Raw genomic sequence first — 14,504 nt, 5'->3', positions numbered from 1 at the left:
CGTCAAGGTGACTGAGACAGAGTAGCCAGTGAGGTTGGAAGAAACCAAGGAAGCCAAGAGACTTTGTCTATAAACATCCCATACTTTTATCAGAGTAGGTTGTCAGTAAACATAAGGAAGCATAAACTTTGTGACTGCTTGTTAGTGTCTTTGCAGCCACTGGCGCAGACCTGGAAGGCTGAGTGATGAGTGTCTGGCTGTGGGCTCCAGGGCCCATTGAGTTTCCCATTATCTCTGGCATCAAGGCTGATGCCTCTGCCTGGCTCCAGAGACCTGGTGAGATCGGACCCCACCCCAGCTCCTTCTTGCCTCCTGCCACACACCCTGTGGACTGGGGCCCCCACTTGCCTCCTGGAAGGACTCACCCTATGCTGTGTCGCCTACATGGTGTGAGGCAAGCTCATTCCTACCTCCAAAAGTGAAGGCGCCACATCTTGTTTGACACCCAGAACCATAACCTTGTGCCTGGCACTTAGTAGGTGCTCAAAGGTCATTGTCATCAATGAACAAAGCTTTCCCTCACTTCTCCAGCCCTTACTAGCCTTTAGGTTCTTTGCCGGCCACTTAGTTCTTCTCAATTTATTTGTCCTACAGCAAAAATAATGAAAACAGCAATAGCTACAATTTCTTAAGGTTTATTATATGCCAGCTTCTATGTGCCAGTTACATATACACATATGTATTTATTTATATGCTCAATCATTTCAGTCATGTCCAACTCTGTGACCGCATGGACTGTAGCCCTCCAGGCTCTTCTGTCCATGGAATTCTCCAGGCAAGAATACTGGAGTGGGTAGCTATTCCCATCTCCAGGAGATTTCCCAACCCAGGGACCGAACTCAGGTCTCCTGTATTGCAGACAGATTCTTTTTTATAAATGTATTGATTTATTTTAATTGGAGCCTAATTATTTTACAATATTGTGGTGGTTTTTGCCATATATAGACATGAATCAGCCACAGGTGTACATGTGTCCCCCATCCCAAACCCCCTCCCACTTCCCTCCCCATTTCATCCCTCTGGGTTGTCCCAGTGCACCGGCTTTGAGTGCCCTATTTCATGCATCGGACTTGGACTGGTCATCTGTTTCACATATGGTAATATACATGTTTCAGTGATATTCTCTCAAGCCATCCCACCCTCACCTTCTCCCAGAGGGTCCAAAAGTCTGTTCTTTATATCTGTGTCTCTTTTGCTATCTCACGTATAGGGTCGTCATTACCATCTTTCTAAATTCCATATATATGCGTTAATAAACTGTATTGGTGTTTTTCTTTCTGAATTACTTCACTCTGTATAATAGGCTCCAGTTTCAAACACCTCATTAGAACTGATTCAAATGTGTTCTTTTTAATAGATGAGTAATATTCCATTGTGTACATGTACCACAACTTTCTTATCCATTCATGCACACAGATTCTTTACCATCTGAGCCGCCAGCAAAGCCCACCTTCACTGTTATATATATTCTCTTATATATTTTTTCTTTAATATTTATACTAATCTTGTGAAATAGATGCCAGGTACCCAACTTTGCATATTAGGAAAATAAGTCTCAGAGAGATAAAGTAAGAGATACAGCAATTGCTTAATGCTGCCTAGCTAGTCAGTGCCTCAGCCAAGATAAGAATGCAGGCCTCTCTGACTCCAAAGCTCTTATTTCTTTCTCTATATTTTTCTATATGGGTGTTGTCTCAACTGGCCTGTGACATTTTGTTGTTTGTAAACACTGTGTCGATGGCCTCTTTGGTTTGGGGTGGGAGGTTGTTTGATTGTATACAGCAGGTGCTCCCTAATCACCTGCCCTTTGTGAGTTGTGTCAGCATGCAGATGAGAGCCATGTGGAACAAAACATTCCATGTATCTGTCAAAGTTGCCCTGTAAGGTCCCAGGCTGAATCTAAGAAGGTAGAGTAGATGCATTCCAGGGGCCCAAAAGCCCACTTTCCCAAATATCTCCCTCAGGCCAAGTTAACCCCACCCTGTCCTCCTCCCTGCCCAGTGGATTTCCTACCAATGGTGTCACATATTAAGCAACAGAGGCCTGCAGAAAGCCTAACCCACAGGTGCTTCAAGCAGCTGTCGGTATTAGCAAACTGTCCTCGGGATCAGGGGCATGACCAGATGGAGAGTAACAGAATTTTGAAGCTGAAACAGATCATCTGGATTCTAGAGCAACCTTCTGCCCAGAAGAGGAATCTGCCAGGCAGGAACTGCTGCGTAACTCCAGCAATAGAAGCTTGCGTGTGTGCATGCTAAGTCACTTCAGTCATGTCCAACTCTTTGCAACCCTATGGACTATAGCTCACCAGGCTCCTCTGTCCATGGGATTCTCCAGGCAAGAATACTAGAGTAGGTTTCCATGCCCTCCTCCAGGGGATCTTCCTGACCCAGAGATTGAAACCTTGTCTCTTATGTCTCCCCCATTGACAAGTGAGCTCTTTACTGCTAACATACCTGAGAAACCCCAATAGAAGCTTATTACCAATCAAATGGCCAAGTTCTTTCTTAAATGAAGTCAAGACTATCCACCCACAAAGGCCCCATTTCTACCAACAGTGTGACATGGGTCTAATCTTTCACTATGCTTGATAGCTCTTCTTGTTCCCAAAGCCAGCTTCCATGTTCAGCAGTTTCAAGGCCCTGGTGTCCTGGCCTCCACAATCGTATTCAGTCACACATTAGATGAGCTATTACCTTTCCCCCTTCCAGGCCCCCCATGCGGATGTTTCAGTTGGGTAAAGAGGAGGATCCAAATGGTGAGCACTGGGCCAGCTGCTCGTGGAGGAGGAAAGGGCCTCCCAGCACCTAAGAAAGATTTTCTCTCCTGGGTGGGCTGCCTGACCCTGTCCTCACTCAAGGCTTTCTGCTCCCCTCAGAGCATGGACAAGAGAGAATATGCCCATGTACTTTTTACAGAATTGATGTAGTAAATATCAATATCTGGCATGATGGCCTGGCCCATGGAGGCACAAAAGAAATGTTAGTTTTATTTCCCTCTTTATTTATTTATCATATAATATTCTATCTATTTAACATATAACAATAATAATCCATTTATTAAACAGATTTGCTCTTTTAAAATCTGCTCTTTTAAAAGTTCCAACTAAAAAGAGCATGTAATATATGTTCAGTATAGACATGAGAAAATTTGAAAAGTTTACTCAAGAAAATAAACATTCCCAACCAATATCATCATCCAGAGATAAGCTCTCAAACCCTTAATGTATTTCCTTTCAGTCTTCTTTCTAGACACAAATATACACAGAAATCAGTTTTATTTATATAGACATATATTTGTACATGTAAAATTGAGCTCATATTTAAAACCGTGTCCTTTCCACCTAACAGCAATTAGTAATTATTTTCCTCTGCCATTAAAAAAAATATTTTAAAAAATGGCTATAATATACCAACATATCATCTAGGTTGTTTCCAATTTTTTTAATTAATTTATTTTTTATTGAAGGATAATTGCTTTACAGAATTTTGCTGTTTTCTGTCAAACCTCAACATGAATCAGCCATAGGCATATGTAAATCCCCTCCCTTTTGAAGCTCCCTCCCATCTCCCTCCCCATCCCACCCCTCTAGGTTGATACAGAGCCCCTGTTTGAGTTTCCTGAGCCATACAGCAAATTCCCCTTGGCTATCTATTTTACATATGGTAATGTAAGTTTCCATGTTACTCTTTCCATACATCTCACCCTCTCCTCCCCTCTCCCCATGTCCACAAGTCTATTCTCTATGTCTGTTTCTCCACTGCTGCCCTGTAAATTCTTCAATACCATTTTTCTAGATTCTGTATATATGTGTTAGAATACAGTATTTATCTTTCTCTTTCTGACTCACTTCACTCTGTATAACAGGTTCTAGGTTCATCCACCTCATTAGAACTGACTCAAATGTGTTCCTTTTTATGGCTGAGTAATAGTCCATTGTGTATATATACCATAACTTCTTTATCCATTCATCTGTCAATGGACATCTAGGTCGCTTCCATGTTCTAGCTATTGTAAGTGGTGCTGAAATGAACAATGGGATACATATGTCTCCTTCAATTTTGGTTTCCTTAGGGTATATGACTAGGCTTGCTGGGTCATATGGTGGTTTTATTCCTAGTTTTTTAAGGAATCTCCATACCGTCTTCCATAGTGGCTGTGTTAATTTACATTCCCACCAACAGTGCAAGAGTGTTCCCTTTTCTCCACACCCTTTCCAGCATTTATTGTTTGTAGACTTTTTGATGAGGGCCATTCTGACCAGTGTGAGGTGATATCTCACTGTAATTTTGATTTGCATTTCTCTAATAATGAGCGATGTTGAGCATCTTTTCATGTGTTTGTTAGCCACCTGTATGTCTTCTTTGGAGAAATGTCTGTTTAGGTCTTTTTCCCACTTTTTGATTGGTTGGTTTGTTTTTCTGGCATTGAGTTGTGTGAGCTGCTTGTATATTTTGGAAATTAATCCTTTGTCAGTTGTTTTATTTGCTATTATTTTCTCCCATTCTGAGAGCTGTCTTTTCACCTTGCTTATAGTTTTCTTTGCTGTGAAAAAGCTTTTAAGTTTAATTGGGTACCACTTGTTTACTTTTGTTTTTATTTCCGTTACTCTAGGAAATAAGTCATAGAGGATCTTGCTTTGATTTATTTATTTCATCAAGTGTTCTGCCTATGTTTTCCTCTAAGAGTTTTATAGTTTCTGGTCTTACATTTAGGCTTTCAATCCATTTTGAGTTTATTTTTGTGTATGGTGTTAGGAAGTGTTCTAATTTCATTCTTTTACTTGTAGCTGACCAGTTTTTCCATAACCATTTATTGAAGAGGCTGTCTTTGCCCCATTGTATATTCTTGCCTCCTTTGTCAAAAATAAGGTACCCACAGGTGCATGGATTTATTTCTGGGCTTTCTATCTTGTTCCATTGGTCTATATTTCTGTTTTTGTGCCAGTACCACACTGTCTTGATGACTGCAGCTTTGTAGTATAATCTGAAGTCAGGAAGGTTGATTCCTCCATCTCCATTCTTCTTTCTCAAGACTGCTTTTACTATTTGGCAGCTTTGTAGTATAATCTGAAGTCAGGAAGGTTGATTCCTCCATCTCCATTCTTCTTTCTCAAGACTGCTTTTGCTATTTGGGGTCTTTTGTGTTTCCATATGACTTGTGAAATTTTTTGTTCTAGTTTTGTGAAAAATGCCATTGGTAATTTGATAGGGATTGCATTAAACTTGTAGATTGTATTTGGTAGTATAGTCATTTTCACAACGTTGATTTTTACTACCCAGGAACATGGAATATCTCTCCATCTGTTTATGTCATCTTTTGATGTCTTCCATTAGTGTCTTATAATTTTCTGTGTACAGTTCTTTTGTCTCCTTAGGTAAGTTTATTCCTAGATATCTAATTCTTTTTATTGCAATGGTGAATGGGATTGATTGCTTAATTTCTCTTTCTGATTTTTCATTGTTAGTATATAGAAATGCAAGTGATTTCTGTGTATTGATTTTGTATCCTGCAACTTTGCTAAATTCACTGATTAGTAAGTTTCTGATAATATCTTTAGGGTTTTCTACATACAGTATATGTCATCTGCAAACTGAGAGCTTTACTTCTTCTTTTCCAATCTGGATTCCTTTTATTTCTTTTTCTTCTCTGTGGTAGCTAAGACTTCCAGAACTATGTTGAATAATAGTGGTGAAAGTGGACACCCTTGTCTTGTTCCTGATCTTAGGGGGAATGCTTTCAGTTTTTCACCATTGAGAATAATGTTTACTGTAGGCTTATCATATATGGCCTTTACTATGTTGAGGTAGGTTCCTTCTATGCCAATTTTTTGAAGAGTTTTAATCATAAATATGTGCTGAATTTTGTCAAAGGCTTTTTCTGCATCTATTGAGATGAGCATATGGTTTTTATCTTTCAATTTGTTAATATGGTATATCACATTGATTGATTTCCATATATGGAAGAATCCTTGCATCCCTGGAATAAACCCAACTTGATCATGGTCTGAAAAAGCAGAGACATTACTTTGTCAACAAAGGTCCATCTAGTCAAGGCTATGGTTTTTCCAGCGGTCAAGTGTGGATGTGAGAGTTGGACTATGAAGAAAGCTGAGCACCAAGAATTGATGCTTTTGAACTATGGTATTGGAGAAGACTCTTGAGAGTCCCTTGGACTGCAAGGAGATCCAACCAGTCCATCATAAAGGAGATCAATCCTGAGTGTTCATTGGAAGGACTGATGTTGAAGCTGAAACGCCAATCCTTTGGCCACCTGATGCTAAGAGCTGACTCATTGGAAAAGACCCTGATGCTGGGAAAGATTGAGGGCAGGAGGAGAAGGGGACGACAGAGGATGAGATGGTTGGATGGAATCACCAACTCAGTGGACATGGGTTTGGGTGATCTCTGGGAGTTGGTGATGGACAGGGAGGCCTGGCGTGCTGTGGTTCATGGGGTTGCAAAGAGTCGGCATGACTGAGCCACTGAACTGAACTGAGCTTTTGCATGTGTTGCTGAATTCTGTTCGCTAAAATTTTGTTGAGGATTTTTGCATCTATGTTCATCAGTGATATTGGCCTGTAGTTTTCTTTTTTTTGTGTTGTCTTTGGTTTCGGTATCAGGGTGATGGTGGCCTCGTAGAGTGAGTTTGGAAGTGTTCCTTCCTCTCCTATTTTTTGAAAGAGTTTCAGAAGAATAAGCATTAGCTCTTCTCTAAATGTTTGATAGAATTCTCCTGGGAAGCCATCTGGTCCTGGGCTTTTGTTTTTTGGGAAATTTTTGATCACAACTTCAACTTCAGTGCTTGTAATTGGGTTGTTCATAGTTTCTGTTTCATCCTGGTTCAGTCTTGGAAGATTGAACTTTTCTAAGTATCTGTCCATTTCTTTCAGGTTATCTCTTTTATTGTCATACAGCTGTTTATAATAGTCTCTTATAATCCTTTGTATTTCTGCATCGTCGGTTGTAACTTCTCCTTTTTCATTTCTAATTTTGTGGATTTGATTATTCTTTCTTTTTTATTGATGAGTCAGGGACTAAAGGTTTGTCAATTTTGTTTATCTTCTCAAAGAGCCAGCTTTTAGTTTATTAATCTTCACTATTGTTTCTTTCATTTCTTTTTCATTTATTTCTGTTGGATCTTTGATTTCTTTCCTTCTACTAATTTTGGGGTTTTCTTCTTCTTTTTTTCCAGTTGCTTTAGGTGTAAAGTTAGGTTGTCTAGCTGATGTTTTTCTTGTTTCTTGAGGTAGGACTGTATTACTATAAACTTCCCTCTTAGAACTGCTTTTGTTGCATCCCATAGGTTTTGAGTTGTCGTGTTTTCATTGTCATTTGTCTCTAGAAATTTTTTTATTTCCCTTTTGATTTATTCAGTAACCTGTTTGTTATTTAGACATGTGTTGTTTAATCTCCATGTGTTTGAGTTTCTTACAGTTTTTTTCTTGTAATTGATATCTAGTCTCATAGCATTGTGGTTGGAGAAGATGCTTGATACAGTTTCAATTTTATTGAATTTATTGAGGTTTGATTTGTGACCTAAGATGTGGTCTATCCTGGAGAATGTTCCATGTGCACTTGAGAAGAAGGTGTCTTCTTCTTCATTTGGATGGAATGTCCTGAAGATATCAATGAGATCCATCTCATCTGATGTATCATTTAAGGCTTGTGTTTCCTTATTAATTTTATGTTTTGATGATATGTTCATTGGTGTGAGTTGGGTGTCTCCTACTATTATTGCATTACTGTCAGTTTCTCCTTTTATGTCTGTTAGTGTCTGTCTTATGTATTGAGGTGCTTCTATGTTGGGGGCATAGATAATTACAATTGTTATGTCTTCCTCTTGGCTTGATCCCTTTATCACTATGCAGTGTCCTTCCTTATCTCTCGTGATCTCCTTTATTTTAAGGTCTATTTTGTCTATATAAGGATTGCTACTCCAGCTTTCTTTTGCTTCCCATTTGCATGGAATGTATTTTTCCATCCTCTCTCTTTCAGTCTATATGTGTCTTTAGGTCTGAAGTGGGTTTCCTGTAGACTACATATATATGGGTCTTATTTTTGTATCCATTCAGCCAGTCTGTGTCTTATGGTTAGAGCATTTAATCCATTTACATTTAATTTATTGATATATATGTTCCTATTGCCATTTTATAATTGTTTGGGGTTGATTTTGTAGATCTTTTTTCTTCTGTTGTATTTCTTGATTATATATGTCTGTTTATCATTTGTTGTAAAGCTGGTTTGGTGATATTGAATTCTCTTAACTTTTGCTTGTCTGAAAAGCTTTTTATTTCTCCATCAATTTTGAATGAGATCCTTGCTGGGTACAATAATCTTGGTTGTAGATTTTTCCCTTTCAGTACTTTAAATATATCCTGCCATTCCCTTCTGGCCTGCAGAGTTTCTGCTGAAAGATCAGCTGTTAAGTGTATGGGGTTTCCCTTGTATGTTACTTGTTATGTCTCTCTTGCTGCTTTTAATATTCTTTCGTTGTGTTTAGTCTTTGTTAGTTTGATAAGTATGTGTCTTGGCATGTTTCTCCTTGGGTTTATCCTTTATGGGACTCTTTGTGCCTCTTGGACTTGATTGGCTACTTCCTTTTCCATGTTGGGGAAATTTTCAACTATAATCTCTTGAAATTTTTTCTCATATGCTTTCTTTTTCTCTTCCTCTTCTGGGACCCCTATAATTCGAATGTTGGTATGTTTGATATGGTCCCAGAGGTCTCTGAGACTGTCCTCAGCTCTTTTCATTCTTTTCACTTTATTCTGCTCTTCAGAAGTTATTTTCACCATTTTATCTTCCAGCTCACTGATTCATTCTTCTGCTTCAGATATTCTGCTATTGATTCCTTCTAGAGTATTTTTAATTTCAGTCATTGTGTTGTTTGTCTTTATATGCTTGTTCTTTAATTCTTCTAGGTCTTTGTTAACTGATTCTTGCATTTTCTCCATTTTGTTTTCAAGGTTTTTGATCATCTTTATTATCATTATTTTTCAGGTTAATTTTCCTATTTCCTCTTCATTTATTTGGACTTCTGTGTTTCTAGTTTGTTCCTTCATTTGTGCAATATTTCTCTGCCTTTTCATTTTTTTTTTAAGTTATTGTGTTTGAGGTCTCCTTTTCCCAGGCTTCAAGGAAAGTTGAATTCTTTCCTTGAAGAAGTTTGAATTCTTTCTCCTTTTGGTTTCTGCCCTCCTAAAGTTGGTCCAGTGGTTTGTGTGAGCTTCATATAGGGTGAGATTTGTGCTGAGTTTTTGTTTGTTTGTTTGTTTTTCGTCTGATAGGCAAAGCTGAGTGAGGTGGTACCTCTGTCTGCTGGTGATTGGGTTTGTATTTTTGTTTTGTTTGTTGTTTAGATGAGGCGTCCTGCACAGGGTGCTACTGGTGGTTGGGTGATGCCGGGTCTTGTATTTGAGTGGCTTCCTTTGTGTGAGTTCTCACTATTTGATGCTCCCCAGGGTTAGTTCTCTGGTGTCCAGGGTCTTGGAGTCAGGGCTCCCACTCCAAAGGCTCAGGGTTTGATCTCTGGTTAGGAACGAAGATTCCACAGGTGGTTTGTTATGGCATTAAGGGAGAATAAAACAAATGTCCAAAAACGAGAAACCAAAGATGAATCCCAGACAAATGGCAGTTACAAAATCAGGCAAATAATAATTAAAACAATGAAATATACACACATATATATACACCCATGAGGAAAGTGAAAACAGTCCAACAAAGATAAAGTACAGTAGACTGATCTGGCAAACAAAGGAAATAAAAAATTATATTTACCAGTTAAGAACGAAACCAACTTAAGCACAAACTGGAAAACAAAACTAAAGCAAGGTGCCAAGTGGGGAAACGAAACTATGCAATGACAACAAAACTAACAAATATGTTCAGAGGAAAGGAGAGAAAGAAAAGAAAGAATAGATATACAAAGTTAAATAGAGTTAGATGAAGAAGATTTGTATACATTAAAGATTAACTGCAAGGGGAAAAGAACAGTAGGAAAGGCAAACAAAGGAATAAATGTAGAAAAAATATAATAGGTTTAAAAAAATTTTTTTTATTTATAAAAAAAAAGGAAAGAGGAAAAAAGGAAGAAGAAAGAAAAAAGGGGGGAGAAAAGGAAAACTCCACAGAGCTACAAGAGCCCGATGTAGAGGCAGAGGTTTATAACAACAGAAAGTGTGACTGAATATACACATATATATATATACACCCATGAGCAAAATCAAAACAGTCCAACAAAAATTAAGTACAATAGAATGACCTGGTGAAAAAAGGAAACCAAAAATTAAATCTACCAGAACAAAACTAATTAAAGCACGAACTGTAAAACAAAACTAAAGCAAGTTGCCAATTGGGGAATAAATCAATGAGAGTAAAACTAAAAATATGTTGAGAAGAAAGGAGAGAAAGAAAAGAAAGAAAGAATAGATATGCAAAGTTAAATAGAGGTAGATAAAGAAGATTTATATATGTTAAAGATTAACTACAAGGGGAAAAGAACCATAGGAAAAGCAAACAAATGAATAAATGTAGAAGAAATAATAGGTTTTAAAAATTAAAAAAAAAGAGAAATAAAAAGAGGAAAACTCCACAGACCTGCAAAAGTCCAATGTAGAGGCAAAGGTTTATGACAACAATAAAAAATGTGACTGAGGAAAAAGAAAACAAAAAAGCTCAAAAGCTTAATTGGAAAAAAAAAAAAAAAAAAGCTTAATTGGATTTCTTAGTGCCAATAAAATCAGCAACTACAACAGAGGGAGGGAAAAGGGAAAAAAAGAAAAATAAATCCAAAAGAATCTACAGAACAAGTCAAAAAATAAGAATAATAAATGTTTTTCTTGAGTCTGCTGTCAGAGTCCTTTCCCTCGCTGGGAATCGCAGTCTACCTCACCTCCCTAGATGCCCTCCAACACTGTGCTGATATTTGGACCTGCTGTGGGGCTGCTAAGATTCTAATCTGGTCCTACTCCTGTGTGTTCTTGCCTCCAATGTCCACAGCTATCATAGCTAGTGCGTTTTCTTTTGTGGGAGCTCTCAGTGGCCTTTTATATATTCCATAGACACAGAGTCTGCCTAGTTGATTGTGTGGATTTAATCTGCAGCTTGTGTAGCTGGTGGGAAGGTTTGGGGTCTTCTTCCTTGGCCACACTGCCCCTGGGTTTCAATTGTGGTTTTATTTCCACCTCTACATGTGGGTCATCCGCTGGAGCTTAGCTCCTGAGGCTGCCCTGGAGGGCTTGGGTTTGCCCCTGTGAGGGCCAGGTGTGGAGGTGGTGCAGCTGCTTGGGTCACAGGGGTTCAGGCAGCTCCAGGTACTCAGGGGTTTGCAGCTAGGGCAGCAGGAAATATAGTGCTCTAGAAGGGTATGGCAACAAATATTGGCCGATACGCTCCAGTGTTTTTGCCTGGAGAACCCCCTCTTTAACAGAGAAGCCCGCAGGCCACAGTCTACAGGGTTGCAAAGAGTCAGACAGGACCCAAGCGATCCTGCGCGCATAAACACGAGACTTTTTTTTTTTTTTTTTGCCTGTGGCAGCTCTGCCCCAGTGAGAGTTGAGCATGAAGGTGGTGCAGCTACTTGGCTTGCAGGGACCCTGGTGGCGCCAAGTGTTCAGGGACACAAACTGCCTCCGTGGCAGGAGTTATGGCCCTATCAGAGTCTTTCTTTCAAGCCTCTTGTAGCTGGTGATCAGAAGGCCTCTTTGGCCGGTCTTTCTCTGTAGGTTTGCCCGTTCAGGCACTTAGAGGGATCCCTTGTCTGGGGTCCTTCTCTGCTGTTCCCAGCGTCAGGCACATAGAGTGGCCCCCCCGGCTGGGGTCCTACTGTGTAGTTCAGTGCCTCAGGCATTTGATGGGCCAGCCTCTCTATTGTTCAGCTGCCGATTCTGGCACATGGGGAGAGAGAGGTTATGGTGATGGCTCCACCCCCTACGCATGACTCAGCAGTATCACCTTGCTTCCATGGCTGCCTGGCTTTTCTCCACAGGCATTTCCCCCTCACATACCCTCCATCCGTCCCTCCACAGTCAACAGTAGCCCTCACACTGGGATTGCTCCACAATCCCTAAACTCCAGCTCCCAGCTGCTGCACCTTCCAGGAGACCTGAGTTCCTGCCCGGCATTTGTATGGCTGTGGTAAGGACTGTCTGATTCTCATTCCACCTAGGCTGCCATAGATCAGTTGTTTCACTCTCAGCCTTAAATGTTTCTCCTCTGACTCAGACATTGCCCTGCTGTGGGGATTGGACCCCTGCTTCAGTTCCCCCACCCGCTGAGAGTAGGTCCAGTCCTACTACCACTCCTGTTTTTCCCCCTAGTTCCTTCATCCTACCAAGTTTTGCATGATTCTATATATTCTTTTCCCCTGGTCAGGTCCTCCTGTCCACCCTCAGCTGGTGTTCTGCATGCACTTCTGTGTCTGAAGGTGTATTCTTGATGTATCAGTGGAGAGAGATGTACTCCACCTCCACCTACTCCTCCACCATCTTGTTCTCTGTCCCAAATCCCAATTTTTTTCTAAAGAAAGGATTTATTTATTTATTTTTGGCTGTGCTGGGTCTTCACTGCTGCATGGGCTTTCTCTAGTTGTGGCAAGCAGGGGCTTCTCTTGTTAAGGAGCAGGGGCTCCAGGTGCGTGGGCTTCAGCAGTTGCAGCTCCCGGACTCTAGAGCACAGGTTCAGTAGTTGTGGCACACGGGCTTGGTTCCCACACAACATGTGGGATCTGCCTGGACCAAAGACTGAACCCATGTCCCTTGCATTGGCAGGGACTCTCATCCACTGCACCACCAGGGAAGCCCATTTCCAATTTTTGGTGCCATGAATATTGCCCAGAAAACATGTTGTTAAGATACAAATGGTTCCACTTTCCTCCTTGCCAAGTTGGCAGAGAATTCAGTATTTCCTCAAAATTTCCCTCCAATTAGTCCCAAGAACTCCCAGACTGTTGTCTTTGTCCATAAAGCATTTCTCCCATCATTCATCTGTTGGGACTAGACTTCTCTACAAAAGTATCTCTGCTGCTGTGCCCAGGTTAAGTGATGCACCTGCCCCGTCAGGATCAATGAGGAGAGTTCCTCTAGCAAAATTCCTTGGTTATCAAGTATCATTTGGTGTGATAAGGCTCGGTCCACACAGGGAGTCAGTTCCCTGCAAATAGACTCATGGTAGCAAGGTGAATAAGTACAAAGGAGTTTCAGCATTATCCCTGTGCCTTAGTTTCCAATAAGCTAATTTCTCATACTGAGCCCAAGATACTGGTCCAACGTTCCCTCATCCTTCTGGTGCCTTGCCTCTCTCCCATTGTCCTTCCTTGCCATCTGACCTCAAAGAATCCTTCAGTTCATCATAAATATTTCACAATACAGAGTACAACCACCATACTGTCTCTGGGAGCTCTTGGGGACCCATCATTGTATACATTTCAATAACTTGAATCCCTATTGGGAAGAGGTCAGGGCCCCAGCCTCTTTTTCCTCCCCCAAGAGGCTTCTCTACTTTTACATAAATCTATGGAGAGTGCTATCTAGCACCAGTCAGCAACATCCAAGACCCAAATGCCATGATATATGAGGGAGAGGGGATGATTTCTACCCCAGTCCATCAGTGATTCCTAAAGATACGGAGCAGGACCCTATGGTCCTTGCCTCTCTGCCCCCACCATGTCCTCTGCCTGCCATTTGTCTGTGAAAAACTTTGGTCAAAGAATACATTTAATCAGAGAAATGAGAAATTCAGAAACAAAGGAAATCAGTCAAAGGAGACCAAATAATAATAATGTAGTCATTAAGTGTAGTCAAGGACCTTTAGTTCTTTCTAGATAATGCTAGATAGATAGATACTGTTCTGAGCCACATCCTGTGATCTGTCTTATAGATACTAAAACACCAGGGTGAAGAAGCTGACTACATGATGGCCAGACTGCACCCACAACATAAGTTGCCACAATTCTAAGAACTGGCTTTAAAGAAATGGGAACAAATGGACCCTAGAACTGAAGATTAAGTGTATCTGAAACAACCAAGATGATGCTGGTCAGAGCACCAATGACCAGTTTGAAGATGACTGTCAGAACTGACTGCTGTTTCTGCATATAGCCCCTTCTTCCTGTCTATAAAAGCTCTTGCTTTTATACAACACACTGGTTGCCACTGTGTGTGTTGGGGGGTGGGGGTGGGGGGGGAGTCGGCCTTTGGACAGATGTCCTCCCTCCACTCCCAGTTGCCAGCATCTGAAATAAAGCAAACTTTCCACCAACCTGGCCTATTGGCTTTTGAGCAGCAAGCAGCTTGACCCCTCCTCTTTTGGTAACACTAAGGCATAACCCTCATTAAGCCAAACAAACAAGGAGCAACAACAACAAAAAGCAGTTACAGGAACAATGTGAAATCGAACATCTTTGGGTATTCATGCAAGAGTTTATGCACAGTAAATTTCTAAAAACACAATCCCTGGCCAAAGATCCTGCAAGTTTTACATGTTCACAGGTATTACCAAATTACC

At 40.5% G+C, this 14,504-nt stretch overlaps 2 protein-coding genes across 3 annotated transcripts in view; both read left to right on the top strand.

Annotated features, from left to right (window-relative positions):
- The window catches only part of PLA2G4D (phospholipase A2 group IVD), a 56,046-nt gene extending 41,788 nt beyond the window's left edge, over window positions 1-14,258 (top strand). For both annotated transcript variants that reach the window (XR_011488228.1, XR_011488227.1), the window contains exon 4: window positions 13,878-14,258. The gene's annotated coding sequence lies outside the window, so the exon portion shown is untranslated. The remainder of the gene's footprint in view (window positions 1-13,877) is intronic.
- The window catches only part of PLA2G4E (phospholipase A2 group IVE), an 81,461-nt gene that overhangs the window by 5,577 nt on the left and 61,380 nt on the right, over window positions 1-14,504 (top strand). The window lies entirely within an intron of this gene.

This window comes from Odocoileus virginianus, chromosome 6, assembly GCF_023699985.2.
Source record: "Odocoileus virginianus isolate 20LAN1187 ecotype Illinois chromosome 6, Ovbor_1.2, whole genome shotgun sequence".
NCBI classification, from domain to species: Eukaryota; Metazoa; Chordata; class Mammalia; order Artiodactyla; family Cervidae; genus Odocoileus; species Odocoileus virginianus.
Note: the sequence above shows the minus strand (reverse complement) of the source record. Positions and strands in the feature narration are given on the sequence as shown.